We start from the raw sequence: 18,066 nt of genomic DNA, 5'->3' as shown, positions 1-18,066 counted from the left end.
CTTCAAAATCTGCTTTAGTGTTTCTATTTCAAGCAGACACTTATCAAACTTAGACCAAGAGTGAGAGAGAGTAGGGCGGTGGAGAAATTAGAAGGGGAGACATTCCACTCCCTCACGCTGTTTCTAATCTCATTACAGCTATTCCTTATTTTTTTTTTTCATTTTAGAATCTCGCAATAATATAAGTTACTCTTCAACAGTAAAAATAGTAATAATAACTCTCTTATGTTTACTTTCTCCCTTTCCTTACTCTCTCAGGAGAAGGAACTTCCATTCTATCTAATAAAATAACATAAATCATGTTTTTAAACTAAAGGAAAAGTAAGTAAAAGTTTAAACAGGATAAAGCAGTAAAGAGGCACAATGGAAATTCAAACAAGTCTCTTTTCTTGTGTTTTGAAAAAAATGATCAGTAAGATACACTACATACTTTTAATTTCTCATGTCTCTTATTTTTTATGTCTTAATGTTTCAGCATTATTTAACAATAAGATTTTTCAGTTATTATTATTATACTTATCAGCATTCTCTGACAAATTATTCAGTTAAATAGCAGAACCAAATTTCACAGTGCAGAAACTGTGTGCCTCTAATGTAATACTTTCATGGATTAACTATGGCAAATAGAAATAGTAGTAATAGAAAAGGACACTCAATCCCTCTTTGTAGCACCCACTAACCTTTTTTTTTTTTTTTTTTTTTTTTTTTTTTTTTAAAGTGAGGGTACTCTGGAAAATTTGGGGGAGTAACCAATCCAATAGGTAACTCTAAGTTTGCCATCAAGTTTGTAATATTTACTCTTCAAATCAATAAATCAGTGGTTTGCTGCTGGATTTAAATTTAGACCCTCAGAATAATTTAGACATGGGTTTTTAAACCCATTGATGGCAATCTGGTTAGTCATATAAGACTGAAATCAACATATCCAGAGAAATTTTAGTCCATATTAGAAATGGCAAATCAGTAATGATTACCAGCAGTAATGAGAGCAGGAAGACCAATCAGATAATAGCCCACATAATTTTCAGTCTTCTTTTTCTCCGGATTTTCTCCTGTAGTATTAGTAACTTCAATAAATCATCTGGCCCATCCATCTGCAATGGTGAGAGACTAGTTCCAGAATGAGTTAGTGAAACAACATACACATAATGATGACAAAGAAAGGGTTAAACATAGTCAGTATCAAAGACACACACAGAATAGACTCATGAATATGAAGTTATTAACATTCATAATTGAGAAAGTTATGATGTTCAATTTAATCTTAATGTTTCTCCATGGATTTCACCTGCCACCACCGACCAATGTTTCCTTAGCATTATCAATTATTTTTTACAATCAAATACATCAAAGATATTCTTAATTCTTAAAATCAGAACTTCTAGCATGAATAACATTTTCCATTATATGCACATTCAAAGAAGAACACTTCTATTTTATTAGATATTAGAGCATCTGAGCAAAACTGTTTACAACGTTTGCTTAGCTCTTCCTCCTTATTGGAGGTTGGAACTTTATTTTCCAACTTATCTGGCATGATTGGTCACAGATCAAACCCAAGGAAAAAGCATCCCAATGCTGGCAAGATTGCCACACATAAAAATCAGAAAACCAGGTATTAAGAGCACAACTTCAGCAGATTGGAACTGCGGAGAACATGAAATGATCCAAATCATTCTTAAATTTATTTTCCTTTAATTTTAGTCTCAAAGACAGCTTCTCAGTGTACCCATGACCACCCAATGCCTACACTGTGCATATAAAACAAGAAAATAAAAGAAAAAAATATCTAATCTTAACTAAAAGAATCTGCTAACTTATCTTTTCTAAATTCGAGGTGCCCCTGTCTGAGTGGAGACACCAAGAGAGACGAGTTTTCTGCAGACTATCATTTGCGCGCCATCCTTACAGAATATGGGATATAACACCTCCCGCTCACTCAATCTCTCCATCAGACAGTCCCTAACAAAATAATAAACTCTACCTGTCTTAGTTTTGTTGGTTGATCAAGTCTACACCGACAAAGCCGCAACTCACATGTAAATTTGTTCTCCAGACATACTTAAACACATTGGAAATCAAAAACAAAACAAATAATCATGGGTTCTTACATTTAAATATCAAGAATTTACAATGTATAATTTAATATTGTTCAAAATTTTGTTCTCTCATAAACTGGACCAGACAGAACGTAAAACAAACACAAGAATGTGAAGTTTTCACATTTAATGTTTGTTTCTCATACCTTTTTTCCTCTTTCCCATTTCTTTGAGATTTTGTCAATCAATTCTTTACACAGTGGATTTCTAGATGTTAGTATTTCCACTGGAGTGTTTGCCATAATTATACCTTATTGTAATGTAACTACACTTATCTTCAATACAACTTTTTAAAATCCAATTATTTAGTTGACTTTAGTTTAAAGTAATACACTGGACTCAAAACTTTATTATTTGTCCAGATAATATGATACGAACCTTAACTCTAAGCACAGACTTGCTCTTTCTCAGTTTAGTTAATCTTATATTACGCTTCCTTCATGGCATGAAAAGAACAGCCCAAGGCTGAATTCCAGCCAGCTAAGAGTTAACTTTTTGCTTTCATTCACACTTTTCCAAACAGTAGCACTTCACAGTCACTTCACACACACTTTCAGACACAAATACAAACATTTTCACAAACACAGAATCTTTCACACTTTTTACAAACATAAGGCCTTTATAAACACAGAGCTCTCAAAAAATACAATAAAATTAAAACACAACTATGACTTCAGCCCCTCCTTTGGCTCTCCTTCTCTCAGCCACATACTCTCAATCCTGTACTCATTTACTCCCACTGTGGAAGAGAGAAACAGGTGCTTTTCTTATTTTTAAATTTTGTTTCTTTATTAATGATTCTCTCCAAAAATGATTACTAATTTCCCGTGTTTCTATTAATAATCTTTCTAATTCTATTTCTTTTCTTTTTTCGATTAGTCTCCTTTCAAATTCAGTAACGGCCTGCCTCCACATTAGGATTTCTGTTTGAGGAGGAAAACAGATGAGAAAGAAAAGGCTTCTCTTTTTTCTCTTCATGCTCACCTAGCCCTCCCTTTCTCGCTCCCTCTGCTCTCAGTCACCAGCCCTCCCTCTCTCACTCTCTCTGTCTGTTCATTCATGGTTCCCTGCACTCACACAATCAGCCCTGTCTTCACTCTCACTGTGTGTGTGTGTGTGTGTGTGTGTGTGTGTGTGTGTGTGTGTGTGTGAGAGAGAGAGAGAGAGAGAGAGAGAGAGAGAGAGAAACAGAGGCTTCTCTTACTATTAATTATGTCTTTGTCAACAATTGTTTCTTATCCAAATCACTCTAACTACAACTTGAACGGTGTTCAGACAAGCAACAAAGCCAATGTCTCAAACATTTTAGTGCTTTAAATAAGTTTTTGACATCTATTCATAATTTCCTCATTCATTTTAGAACCATTGAATATTAAACCTCATATCTCTGTTGTTTCACAGTATATTTCTTATGAGAAAAACAATCATATAGACACATATCCTCACACTCACCCACACACTCACACAACATAACATATTTCAATCAGCATAAGCAAGCACAATACAATGAACATAAACATCTCATTCAACACAACCAACATATTACGACAATGCAATTACTTTATACACAACTTAACGCATCACACAATCAATATGTATATTTACATCGACTTATTCAACATATACATATTTACACTATTCAACACAATTTTCAAATATCAGACGTCTTAACTATCACTATACCCCTCTTGGGTAATCACGCCCACTGCGTGCCTGCCCATTCAGCCCAAAATGCAGTGCTATTTTGAGAACAAGGCCAACCATCAACGTGGGCTCCCTGTCCTCAGCCAGGTCAAAGGCCAACCATCTTTTTGGGCTCCTTATCATTTACTGGTGTCACTGCACCTTGCGGTATCCGCAGGTTTTTAACACTCCCCTCCTGGGAGACCTACCAATGCAGCCCATTCCCCCACTGAGAATGCGGTATCCGTAGGATTTTAATACTCCCCTCCTGGGAGACCTACCAATGCAGCCCATTCCCCCACTGAGAATGCGGTATCCGTAGGATTTTCAAAACTTGCCCATTCAGCCCTCTCAGGGGTGCAAGCAGTGCCATCCATCAAATTGTGCGCTCACCGCTTCTTTACCAGCTGAGGGGCCTCTGTCTATGCAGGCTCCCCTTCTACGCTGGAGCCCCCCTGAGAGCGGTATCCGCTAAGTTTTGTGTGCACTTCAACTTATTTACAAGTCATATTTACATTTGCATGCATAGTTTTGAAACCTATTAATCATTTAATTAAGTTCGAGACTGGAGAGGCTCATTGAGCCATCACCGCCAAGGTCAAACTTACAACAGACCACACAAAACACCTTTTAAGCAAAATCGCTTACCTAAATTTATTTTTTTTGGCACCAGTGAATTTGTGTAGTCCGTGTCAGCGAACCCGCAGCATTGCTCTCTTGGCCCCTTTTCCAGCCGCATGTTGGGCGCCAAATATGTTGTGGAGCGTAAGATGCCTTTTCTTTCCTTCTCTGTAAGAAAGCTCTCGGAGTCAGAAGTTCCAGGTGTCAAAGGTAAGAGTTTATTGAGCAAAACCAACAAACCCGAGATGTCAGCTGAGATCTGAATCCCTTGGTCCAGACCCTCATCTTTTGTACAGTTTCTTGTCTGATATTACCTCATGTGTACGCCCCTTCATTATTTTTTGGTTGTCATGGATACTGTTCACCACCATTATCTCACAAGGCCTTTGATTTCTTTTTAATGGTGGACACCTGGCTTTTATCTATTTTTGAAAGATAACTTTTCAATTAAAGTAATATAAAAACATGACAATCTGAGCATAATATGGTCACTTTGACCACTAGTTGCTTTAATCTTTATCTTTATTATTTCTGTTACAGCTGAATCTTTATCTTTAGCTGTGTTTCTCAAGGTCCATAGCATCATTATTTCTGTTGTACTGTGTGGTTTTTTGCAGCATCAACACTTTTAATAACCTCAAATGCTCTCTTCAGGGTCACACAGAAATCAGGCTGTTCTACATTAGTACTATTCTATGTGATATATAAAATATTCTAGAGAAATATAGAAAAATATACTATAGCAACGAAGTTGTAAAATTGGCTGTGACTTTACACAGAAAAGGTCAGCAAGTGATTTTTTCACACTAAAATCATGTTATCACACATATTGTTTATGTGTTGTGGTTATACTTTTGAAATAGTGAGTATTTTAACATTTACTGATTGGCCCCATTCACTTCCATTGTAAGTGTGTCACTGTAACCCAGATTTTTGCTTTTTTTTTTTTTCTTAAAGAAAAGGAGACGAGTCGAAATAATTTTTTTTGGTAATCAATATTATACCACAAATGCTGTCGACTGAGCTTATCTTGTATTGAATCCTGAATATTCATTTAACAAAGAAATAATAAGAGTTGTGTTTCTCAGGAGAGTTGCAGCAATTTTCTCAATATTAGTGTGCGTAATTATTAGACAACTAGGTAACACTTTATTTCTTTTTTTTCTCACCTTAAAATTAAAGTTAGGTTTTAGCAAATAACTAATGTAAAATAACATTTTGGGCATTTCAAGATATTCTGTATTGTTGAATACGGCCCGTCGGACAAGACTGAGGACTAATTTTAGTTCTTTGAAAAAGGGATTGTTTAAAGATTGCATTCAGGCGATGATGTTATTACAACTATTGACCAGAAGAGGTCGCTTGTTCTTAGCAGACCTGCTGATCACTGTAGGACTCTAGCGTGCAACATCTAACATTTGTTCATCATTTATAAGGTAAAATGAGCTACATTTGACTGTGAATGTAATTGTGATGAGGAGGAGGGTGTGGCCAGGTTGTAAGGAGCTGCATGTGTGTGTGTGCCGGTGTTTGTGTGCTGAAAAGCACTGTTAAGTTGTATTTGAGTTGAACTGTTGGTGTCATTAAAAGTCGTTTGTGATTGTTCACCCAGTTCATGCTTCCTCCTTTACGATAAGCAAGAGACCTTTTCCACAGTTATGTTCTTGGGGGGTGAACATTGTTAGAGTGAGGATTTTTAATCCGGGCCCTTGGTAGAAAGGAGAAAATCTTGGCCCTTGCCACCTCCTTCAAAGTTGCCCGTCTCTGCGATCGATCGATCAATCAATAGATAGATAGATAGATACTCTGATCTCATCCACACTGCACAGTTTCATTTTGATGTGGCCGGGGAGTGCAGAGTTGTCAAAACCTTCATCTCTGGTGTAATTGTTTTGGTTTGTGGGAGAGGTAACTACATATAAGTTTACAATAATGAAAACACCCTCTCGATACCTTTAAGGTTTCACAGAAATGAGAGCAAACAGTTTTGCATCATTTTTCAGAAGAATAATTGGTCTCCAGTTGTCAGTATAAAGTTTGTCCTTATTAGGCTTAGGAATAATTGGATTGAGTCCTTGTTTAAGAGTTGCAGGTTATTCTCCGTATTCTATGGATTCTCTGAACATAAAAAGGGAGATAATTGAACACTGAACATCTTAGAACTCACTAATTAGCCCATCATTCCCTGGAGACTTATTATCTTTCAAGCCCATAATATAATCTTTTATCTGTTCCAAATAAATGTCTTTATTAATAAATATTTTTAATTCTTCATCAAATGTCTTTGTTGTATCAGAAATTTTACTTAAAACAAATCTATTTTTATGTCATTATAAGGGTCTGAAGTTTAAAGATCAGCAATTTCTTTATTTTAACATACAATATTATTAATCATAAGTTTACATGTAGATGATAATTCACTATATCTTTTCTCTAAACTACAAAAAAAAAAACATATATATATATAGAGAGAGACAGTCAATCCGTGCATCTTATCATGTGGCTTGTTGTGCATGACACCGCAGAGACTCCCAGCATGTGGAGGCTCATGCTACTCTCCGCGATCCACGCACAAATGACCACGCGTCCCATTGAGAGCAAGAACCACTAATCATGACCACAAGGAGGTTACCCCATGTGACTCTACCCTACCTAGCAACTGGGCCAATTTGGTTGCTTAGGAGACCTGGCTGGAGTCACTCAGCAAACCCTGAATTTGAACCCGCAACTTCAGGGGTGGTAGTCAGCATCAATACTCACTGAGCAACCCAGGCCCCCATAGTTAGGAAATCTTAAGATAAGAGTAAGGCGAAGTTGAACTCGTTGCTATGGATGACGTCACGTTTTATTTGCATGCTCTTTTAAATCACCCTTAGTGACTGGTAGACAAGGAACCACTATTTATCAGCTTAGACAGACAACGATATATTTATACAGCTCTGGAAAAATTAAGAGACCACTTCAAATGTTCAGTTTCTCTGGATTGACTTATTATACACTGGCAGCTAAAAGTTTGGAATAATGTGCAGATTTTTCTGTTTCGGAAGGAAATTGGTACTTTAATTCACCAAAGTGGCATTCAACTGATCACAAAGTATAGTCAGGACATTACTGATGTGAAAAACAGCACCATCACTAAGTCATTTTTGATCAAATCTAGACAGGCCCCATTTCCAGCAGCCATCACTCCAACAACTTATCCTTGAGTAATCATGTTAAATTGCTAATTTGGTACTAGAAAATCACTTGCCATTATATATCAAACACAGTTGAAAGCTATTTGGTTCGTTAAATGAAGCTTAATGTTGTTTTTGAGTTGCCACAGTGTGCAATAGACTGACATGTCTTGAGGTCAATATTTGGTCAAAAATGGCAAAAAAAAGAAACAGCTTTCTCTAGAAACTCGTCAGTCAATCATTGTTTTGAGGAATGAAGGCTATACAATGCTTGAAATTGCCAAAAAACTGAAGATTTCCTACAAAGGTGTACACAACAGTCTTCAAAGATAAAAGGACATCTGGCTCTAACAAGGACAGAAAGAGATGTTGAAGGCCAGATGTACAACTACACAAGAGGATAAGTACATCAGAGTCTCTAGTTTGAGAAATAGATGCCTCACATGTCCTCAGCTGACAGATTCATTGAATTCTACCCACTCAACACCAGTTTCATGTACAACAGTAAAGAGAAGACTCAGGGGTGCAGGCCTTATGGGAAGAATTGCAAAGAAAAAGCCACTTTTGAAACAGAAAAACAAAAAGAAAAGGTTGAAGTGGGTAAAGAAACACAGACATTGGACAATAGATAATTGGAAAAGAGTGTTATGGATCTTCACCCCATTGAGCTTTTGTGGGATCAGCTAGACTGTAAGGTGTGTGAGAAGTACCCGACAAGGCAGCCACATCTATGGCAAGTGCTACAGGAAACGTGGGGTGAAATGTCACCTGAGTATCTGGACAAACTGACAGCTAGAATGCCTGCAAAGTATCTGCAAAGCTGTCATTGCTGCACATGGCGGATTTTTTGATGAGAACTCTTTGAAGTAGTTTAAGAAGTTCTGAATTTTTTTTTTCAAATTGTAATAGTAATTTTTCACGTTATTAATGTCCTGACTATACATTGTGATCAATTGAATGACACTTTGGTGAATAAAAGTACCAATTTCTTTCCATAAGAGCAAAACCTGTACATTATTCCAAACTTTTGGCTGCCAGTGTAGGTACGTGTTTGAATAAAATTAATATTTTCGTTTTATTCTATAAACTACTAACAACATTTCTCCCAAATTCCAAATAAAAATATCGTAATTTAGAACATTTATTTGCAGAAAATGACAACTGGTCAAAATAACATGTAGCACCCTCTTCCCTCCAAGGGGTGATAGACCTGGGCTTTTATAGGGCGGGCACTCGGGTTCAGATTTGTGTAACTCGGCTAATTTAAAGGGTTCCTCTGGTACACCATTAACCTACTGTATAACACACCAATATGCAGTAAATCTTAAGCTTAAATGTAACTGTGAATAGGAAGTAACCCTCTAATTACTGAAAATAACTGTTTAAGACAATATACACTTTAATTTAAGTAAATGAATAAACTCAGCAAATTCCAATTAGAATAACCAATTTGCAAGATTTAAAGAGACAAAAAATATTAAATTAGATCAAATGAACAGGAATAATAATCTTAAAGATTTAAAATAATATAAATAAAATGAATAAAATTTATTGACTTTGAATTAACAAGTTCACAGCCTAAACCTATTACACACTAATAATACTGCAAATCAGGTTTTAAACACACTCTTTTTGACTGTTTCACCAACCACAGCTGAATATGGAAATATACGTTTGGTATAACACTTCACAGGTAAGTGCAAATAAAATGTCTCTCAATATATAACACTCTTGGTTTTACCTTGTACTTAAGAAAATTTCAATGTATGAAATATCCAATAAACACTCTGAAAATTGTATATATATATATATATATATAAACGAAAGTTTACATGAAATACCTTTGTAACAAAATAATACGTAAAACAACTAACTCACCACCCTCCGTTGCAGGCCTGTACCGTTGCTAGTGTGCGTTGTGTCCCGAAACAGAAGAGAATTGGCCCCTTCACTCCGAGGAACCAAACAAAATAAAGACTGAGTACCTTAATTCCTCTTTGGCGATCTGGACCTCTGTATTAGGGAAACTAAGTCGCTAAACAGTAGTAGGTTCTCTCAGACTCGACCCAAATTGTCAGCTCCGCGCTAGTCCATTGTTGCCAGGACAACCCGGCACCAGGCGATTCAGGGCGCTACCTGTATGTCATTCGGGATGAGTATCCCAGTTCATTATCACCATGGTTGACGATGATGAGTGAAGCAGCAAGCTAGTATAGTCCACACACAGTTGTGTACGAGACGGCTCTGCTCAATTACACTACTATCTAACTATAGTTTGTCTGATGCTCACACCTGAATTGGTGAAAACACTGAGATGTATTCCTTCAACTGTCGTTCCTTTTGAACAGCTTTAACTAGACACTAAAAAAATACAAATAAAATACATCAACACAATGCTGTGGATGAACTCTTGTCAACATTCTGACAGCAAATATGGAGTAAATAAATTAGTGCTGTTCGGATTATCGCAATTCACTCTCACACTCAGCGCATACACTCTCCCTCTTCATACGTGTTCACCATGCCCCTCCCCCAAACTCACAGAAACCAATAATGGATCAAATCTTTCACCGTGTCTCGTTTCGAAGGCTGCAGTTTACCGAGTGTCCTCCTTTAAACAAGCCTCGTTTAAACGAGACAGCCTTCGTAGGACAAACGGAAACAGAACGTGACATGGTTGCTATGACAGCACGCCACTCTTTAACAAGCGCGAGCGCTTCGAGTGAGAGGGTAACAAAGTCCATTTAGACGGGAATGTATAATGTCAATATTAGGAGAGTTATAATGATGTAAAGAGAAAAGAAAATAGATTTTACAGGTGTACTTTTAGCCTTAATACTTTTTTTTAATTATATATATTAATAAAACTTGCGTTTGAACATCATATTTACGGGCACATTGGCGTTATTTATGTATTTTTTTTAGACATTTCCGTTGAAGCAAAGAATTGTGGGTTGTGAGTGCCCACGAAGGATACACCTCATGCATCCTCCGAATTCCCGTGAAAGGGACCGACAAATGCGACCTCCGGATGACGCAGCCTTCCAAACGAGACACAGCCCTGGGACTAATGACTTGTTCACAATATGAATAAAGTGTTAACTAACTTGTTTGAAAAAACACGTTTTTTAAGAGTACTTCACAACCAAACATTATAAATAATACGGTGTCTCATCACCACATACCACTCACCTACAGTGATTACATCGCTTCAGAAGACATATATTAAACCAATGGAGTCATATGGGTTACTTTTAGGCTGCCTTTGTGTTTTTTGGAGCTTGAAAGGTCTGGTCACCATTCACTTGCATTGAAAGGACCTACAGAGCTGAGATATTCTTCAAAAATGTTTTGTTTGTGTTCAGCAGAAGAAAGTCATACAAATCTGGGATGGCATGAGGGTGAGTACATTTTTTTTTTTTTTTTGGGTGAATCATCCTTTTAAGTTGGTTCCTTTCAATGTTTTTGTCAGTTACTATAACAGGATATGACAAAATATGAATGCATTTATGTTTTCAATGGACAGTTCAATCCATTACTTTGTAAGACATCCAAAATAGCTTTATTAGTGCCCTGAAAATAAATAATAAAAAGAAACATAATAAAAAATATAGAAAGATTTGGCATTAGTTTTAAATCAGTTGTAAATAGAGCAATACATTGTGTCTTCTCAGTATTTTACTGTTGACAAATGTTTAGAATTTAATGAAATTTAAGTGCAGTGCTAATATTTTTAATAGGCCAATTGGAGCAATATTGTGAAATCAAAATAAACACTTAATATGTTGGGTTACTGTCCAGTGGGATTCACATTTCCTATTCAGTAAAATGCACTTTCACAAAAACATTACACAATTATCATTGCACACATAATGCATCTTCTAAAATCTGCATCTGAAATTAACATTTTAGGGACATTGTTTAGAGAAATTGAGAAGGTTCACCAGAACTCCTATTAAAAGATACTAATTTCTGTAACAGAACAAAAATATATATATATTTTAAAATACAATGGTAAATGTACTAATAATTTTGACTTTATTACAATCAATTTCAGTGCAAAGACAGACATTTAATCTTGACAACTTATGTGACTATTTCAAGACCACAGCAGTGTTAAACGGCTCCCAAAGTGAGACTCAAACCCCAAGTGTTCCGTTCTGATTGTAGAACTCTTAGCAGAGTGAGAAACAGCATTGCAAGATGCAGAAGTGGATTATTGGATCAACTTTCCAACATACGTGTTTTGTCACAATGCAAGTGCATTTCAAATATGGCTATGAATACATTCATGTAGATATTCAGTGGTTTAAAATCACTACTTTAAATGGTAAACTAAATAACATACGGGCCTTGGGTATTACTAGTAAATGCAGCACAACACAGTTAGCCTACATTTAAAGGATTTAAAGCATCATTTAAAATAAATAGTTTTCAGTTTCAAATGCCATTGTAGAAATTTAGTATTCACAGTCAGCCATAATTACTTTATTCATTGAGTGAAAGTGTCAAATAACAGAGTGCCCCTTCCTCCATTAGAAAGCAACAAAATATTTTAGCACCCATTTAGTAGAAATACACAATATTTACACAAATCTTTAGTCTGAATTTGCTACTTGATAAATTTGGCAAGAGCAATCGAGATTCCAACCTACCGAAGCAACTAAAAAACGAAACCTTTGTAACTTTTTTCTTAATGACAGTGCAAATCCTTTTAAAATATGCATTTTAAGCATAAAAAAAAATGCCCCATCATAAATTTGCACTTGAAAGGTCAATTAGATATCTCACAGAAATGCAGATTTCTGGGGCTTGAGTTTGTTGGACAGTTTTATATATATATATATATATGAACACAGGTACAAAAAGAAATTTATATTTAACATAATAGAAAAGAAAATGTTTTCTCCCTTCTCTTTCTCTTAATCAGACTGAAGCCTGTAACCAAGGCTAATATCCTACTGGTGTTTCTAATGCAACATCTGCAGAATGCCTACAGCTAGATAACACACACACACACACAAAAAAAAAAAAAAAACGTATGAGAATAAAAACAATATTCTCTGTTCTATTGAAAAAGGCACTTGTGCAAATAATGTCAAATAAAAAACCACTTGACAAGAAATTTGGTCGTTTATATGATGTAGGTCTATCAACATTGTGTGAGGTTTCAGTGAGGTTTCTAAGATAAAGCATAGTTCTTGAAGTGTGGACTTTTAGACTTTATTATCTGCTCAAGAAGGGCAACAATATCCATTTGCAAGTGCAGAATAAACACTGTATCAATGTACTTAAATAAATTATATTAGATTTTAAAAGTTAGAAATTAGAAGCATTCATTTCATAAAAGTGAATTACACCTGACTTGGAGACAGTTCCTTGGAGCACAAATAGAGATGCAGAATATAGCACAACCTGGCGACTGTTGCTAATGAATGAAGGGAAATTAAGCTTCTCCACACAGTGGTGGGTCTTTGATGAATCTGGTGGGAAATTTGCTGGGGGGAGTCTGTAAGCTTCTTTACAGATTCTTGGGCATGCTTGTATGAACAGAATATATTTTGAGGCAGCTTCATTTTGCATCAAAGATTTTCTCCATGAAAACTTCACGAAGGCTTCTCAGCTGTAAAAGAATATGATAGTGAATAGTTTTCTAAACAATTACTCTGAATAATGCATTTGATTTATTAACTTTACATAAAGTTGATTGAATACATGTACACAATAAATATGTATATGCTAAGTAATGAAAGCTCGTGAATAAGCACAGCAAAGCGCCGTTTCTAATTTCACATGCGAAAAGGGCATTTACATAGACGTCTTGAAGGCACAAATGCACAAACCTGCACAATTTTTTTAATTTTCTCCCCAATTTGGAATGCCCAATTCCCAATGCACTCCAAGTTGAGAACCACATTATGGCGACCACGAGGAGGTTACCCCATGTGACTGTACCCTCCCTAAAAATCGGGCCAATTTGGTTGCTTAGGAGACCTGGCTGGAGTCACTCAGCATGCCCTGGATTCGAACTCGTGACTCCAGGGGTGGTAGTCAGCGTCTTTACTCGGCCCCCAAACATGCACATTTAATTCTAAGGGTCAGAGTACCGGTAGAAAATGGTCATGAACAGCTAAAATACTGCATTTTGGCACAAAAAAAAAGAAATAATAAGTGGAACTCGTGGGGGGAGGTATGACCCCTTTAATATATTAAACAATTCTGTAAAATGCAGACTTGAGACAAAATTAAAGTAAACAAGTAAATACATAAAATCTTAAAAGTTTGTCAAATGCCCCATGTGGCCAATGTTAAATGGAAACTCGCAGTACAAGTTTGCAAAAGTATATTTAAACCAGAGTAAATGATTTCCCATGTATCTCCTGACTATAAATACTTTTGGCTCTGTGCTGCTCTCTTACAATGATCAAAACCCCAGATATGTCAGTCAATGTGCCAAAAGAAGATGGCAGTGTTATCACAAACATGTACATTCTCAGTTTACCAATGGACGTCTTAACACATTGTTGGCCATTTTCTTACCATGCAAGTGAGGCTGTTATAATTCTCCCTCTTCATTTCTAGTCGCCACCTTTTGAGAATACTCTCGTTTTGAGCTGCAACCGAAAAGTCCGTTGATGGTCAACATGTGCATGACTAAACAGCTGAGTATGTTAAACCTCAGCCCACCATCCACTAACAAAACCCTCACACCATAATAAACCACAGACAAGCCTTCCACCAAAACAAAGCAGCACACCGCTTCCAATATAGGCTATTAACAGAGGGTAACAAAAATCCATCCACCATTTCCAAAAATTTTCATGGGAACTAAATAGAATTTTTAAGGCTGGGCATACGTGGTGTGAGTTGACACTTGGAAGGTCGTGAGCCCCTGCACTAGCTCAGTTCACCTGATAATTTTACAGATGCAGTGGTACACGATATGACTTTAAGACCTGGCAAATTTCAAAAGTTACATTAATTTTTGTGCTATTTATCATTATAAAACCAAGTTGTGGTAGCAATAGCTTGCAATTCAGAAATAAAAAAAGAAGACTAATATGGCCAGGGGCTGTGTTAACTCGAAAACTCTCTATAATTGTTTTATTTTTTTAAACATTAACTGATAATTCTAATTCTAAATTTATGTCTTATATTTGCCCAGCAATCAACTGACAGGTAGAACTTTCCCCCTAGAAGTCTTTGGTTTCACCAGACTCGCACTTGAAAAGTAAAAAAAGAATCATATTTCCACTGTCAATGTATATAACATTATGATGGATGCTACATGCCCCTGAATGTAGCCCTAGAACTTATAAAATGAATACAAGTATGACAGACAAAAATAGACCATGACGGAAATTTTACAACTCTGTCCATCAGAGTGATGGATATTTTTTTTTTAAAGCCTAACTTTTGTGTATGGCAAAGGATTTGTTTGAGCAGAGAGCAGCATGGCCATTCTGTAGAATTTCTCTCAGTGATGCAGTTGTGAATTATATGGAAAAAGCACAATTGTAACACCACGAATTTCCCCAAATGTGTAAAAGCTTCACGAACACTCAGTTTTCATAGTTTTAATAGATCGTGCAAAATGTAACTCCTGATTGATCAACTTCAGGTAAGTCGCCAAATCGGCTCATTCAACCGCACACACTCATGAACCCGACAGCAGCCGAATTTTTTAGACACGTTTAAAAATTATTGGGAGGTCGTAAACTGCTCGTAAGCCACTCTGCTCTGCTCATAATATCTCTCACGCAATGCAAGCCACGACCGCACAAGCCCTAATGATTTTTATGCAATTTCTCCTGACAGAAAGAAAAAAAAAAAAAATCAGTCCGGAGCTCGCACGACAGGCGAAAAATTGTACCGTGTAGGCCCGGTCTAAGCTGTAACGGTGTTCAGCCAGCAATTATTTCCTTTGCAAATTATTTATATTTGCTTTTTGTGTGAACATATATGTTTTATTACTTGCTCAATAATGATTCTACATATCATACTTTAAAGCCAGGCAAAAGTCAATGTCTGGGAGCAAATAAAAAAAGATGATCAACAGCTCACACAAATAATTGTATACCAGTCATTTTAATTGAGTAACTTTAAATAGAAAGGAATCTACATTTCCCATGAAATCTTTTGCAACCCTAAATGCAAAGCATTTATTTATTTAGCTTTTTTACCTCTTAATAGGTTAAAAAGTTAAATTACCACTGAGTTTTCTCAGTGTCAATTATGCACTTTATAAATTATAAAGAAAAAAAAATTAACAATCTACAAATCGAACAAGCACATGCAAAGAGAAACTGTGACAATGCAGTGCATTGAACTTACTTTTTCCCTTTGGTGAAACAATATACTCCAGTTCCAATTAGAGCAAAAACTAAAAAACAGAAGGATTTTACCCCAGTTAAGTGTTACAGATGACTAACCCTGATTATTCAAACAAGTAAATGTTTTTAAAAATGTAATATGTTTGTAATAAAGTTATAATCTTACTGAATTATACACAGAAATTGCAATACATATGCATAATTGGTAGGAAGGTAAGAGATGTCTAGATCATCTTGTGTTTGCATACAGTGAAAAGGTAAATAATGTGTGACTTACCAGCAATCACTCCCAGTACTGACAGCACTATAACTAATGATAAGAGAAAATAAAACAAAAATAACATTATGACTAGGGGTTAAATTGGTGCAAAACGGTCTGGAACAGCGTTCCAACACCTCGGCATGGCATTCTGGCACCTAATCCAGTCTGTTCCACTATATCTGCCAAGAGCAGCACTGTTTTAAGAGCATAAAATGCAAGTGAATGGTGACCAAAACTTTGAAGCTACAAAAAGCACAAAGGCAGCATAAAAGTAATCCATAGGACAGCAGTGGTTTAATACGTCTTCTGAAGTGATCTAACCTGTTTTGGGTGAGAACAGACCAAAATGTTACTATTTTTTCACTTTAAATCTTGCCATTAGCAGTCTCCTTGGCGATCATGATTTCACGCTTGATTACACTTCCTAATGTCTGACGCATGCACAGAGCGCTAGATAGCCCAAGGAAGTTTTATTGAACCTGAAATCATGATCACCAAGGAGACTGCTGATGTCAAGATTTAAAGTGAAAAAGAAGTTACATTTTGGTCTTTCTCACCCAAAACCGATTTGACTGCTTCAGAATACTTGGCAATAAAGCTCATTCTGATTCTAATAAGACATGGATTAAACCACTGAGTCTTATGGATCGCATTTATGCTGACTTTGTGTGCTTTTTGAAGCTTCAAAGTTTTAGAACCGCTTTACTTGCATTGTATGGACATTGAGAGTTGAGATATTCTTCTAAAAATCTTTGTGTTCAGCAGAAGAAAGTCACACACATCTGGAATGGCATGAGAGTGAGTAAATGATGAGAGAATTTAGATTTTTGGGTGAACTATCCCTTTAAGACAGACCCACTGATGGACACTAGAGTACTACAATTATCACATACCACCAGTTTCATAGAGATTTTAACAGGGTTCTCCCACCTTTTGACCAATACATTTCCATTTGTATGTGAATCAAGGATAAGGATTTTTTAAAAATCATTTTATACACATTTCCATAGCTTTACCAGGCCTGGAAATCAAAATTGTAATATTCCCTGGTATTTCCAGGGTTTTTTTTTTATGACTGTGGGAACCCAGTTTAAAGCAGAACAAGAATAGCATAGAAAAATAATCCAAATAAAATAATAAATGATACAGCATGAACTAGGTTTATTCAAGAAAGGATTAGAACAAGGAAACTCACCATATACAGGAGTTGGAGTTGGAGATGGAGCTGGTGTGGGGTTTGGAGGACGATGTGTGGGGATTCCAGGGTCCACTTAGCGGGAAAAAAGACAAGGAACCAATCACCAAAAAATAAATAAATAAAAAATCCATACAATTTTTAAGCTATATTTCAAGTCTTCCAAAGCCATTCAATAGTGTTTTGGAGCAACAGACTGAAATTTAAGTCTTGATTCATGAAAATCTTCCCCTTTACCCATCGAATGTGGAGCGCACACGGGAGCATCTTCGTTTACATAACTGCAGCACATTAAGCACACTTGACACCATATAAGGATATGAAATTGCACCCAAACTTCATTGTTTCTTGTGTGTACCATCACAAATATATATGTGTAAGTGAATGAGATATGAAAACTAGGGCAGTCTTTCATGCCCCCCCACACTGTTAAAAACCAGTGCTATACAGCAATTGAATCTGATGCAAAACTCTAACAGCTCCAATACCATTCTAATCATCACAATCATTACTTCTTTAGCTTTATTTGTTTGGTAAATCACTGAAATGCGATGATTAGCTCGAACAAAAGCTCAATTACTAAAACTGTTTCTCTTCAAATGAAATGAGGGTTAGTACATGACATTTTTTCATTTTGGGGTAAACAATTCCTTTAATTATGTTTTACTTTTTCACACAACTCTAGACTGACATTAAT

General features: G+C 36.1%; 1 protein-coding gene across 1 annotated transcript in view; it reads right to left on the bottom strand.

The window, feature by feature from the left end:
- LOC127420217 (complement receptor type 2-like) overlaps positions 1-18,066 on the bottom strand; it is a 104,491-nt gene that overhangs the window by 54,464 nt on the left and 31,961 nt on the right. The window lies entirely within an intron of this gene.

This window comes from Myxocyprinus asiaticus, chromosome 29 (assembly GCF_019703515.2).
Source record: "Myxocyprinus asiaticus isolate MX2 ecotype Aquarium Trade chromosome 29, UBuf_Myxa_2, whole genome shotgun sequence".
Classification (NCBI taxonomy): domain Eukaryota; kingdom Metazoa; phylum Chordata; class Actinopteri; order Cypriniformes; family Catostomidae; genus Myxocyprinus; species Myxocyprinus asiaticus.
This window is presented reverse-complemented; position numbering and strand designations above follow the sequence as displayed.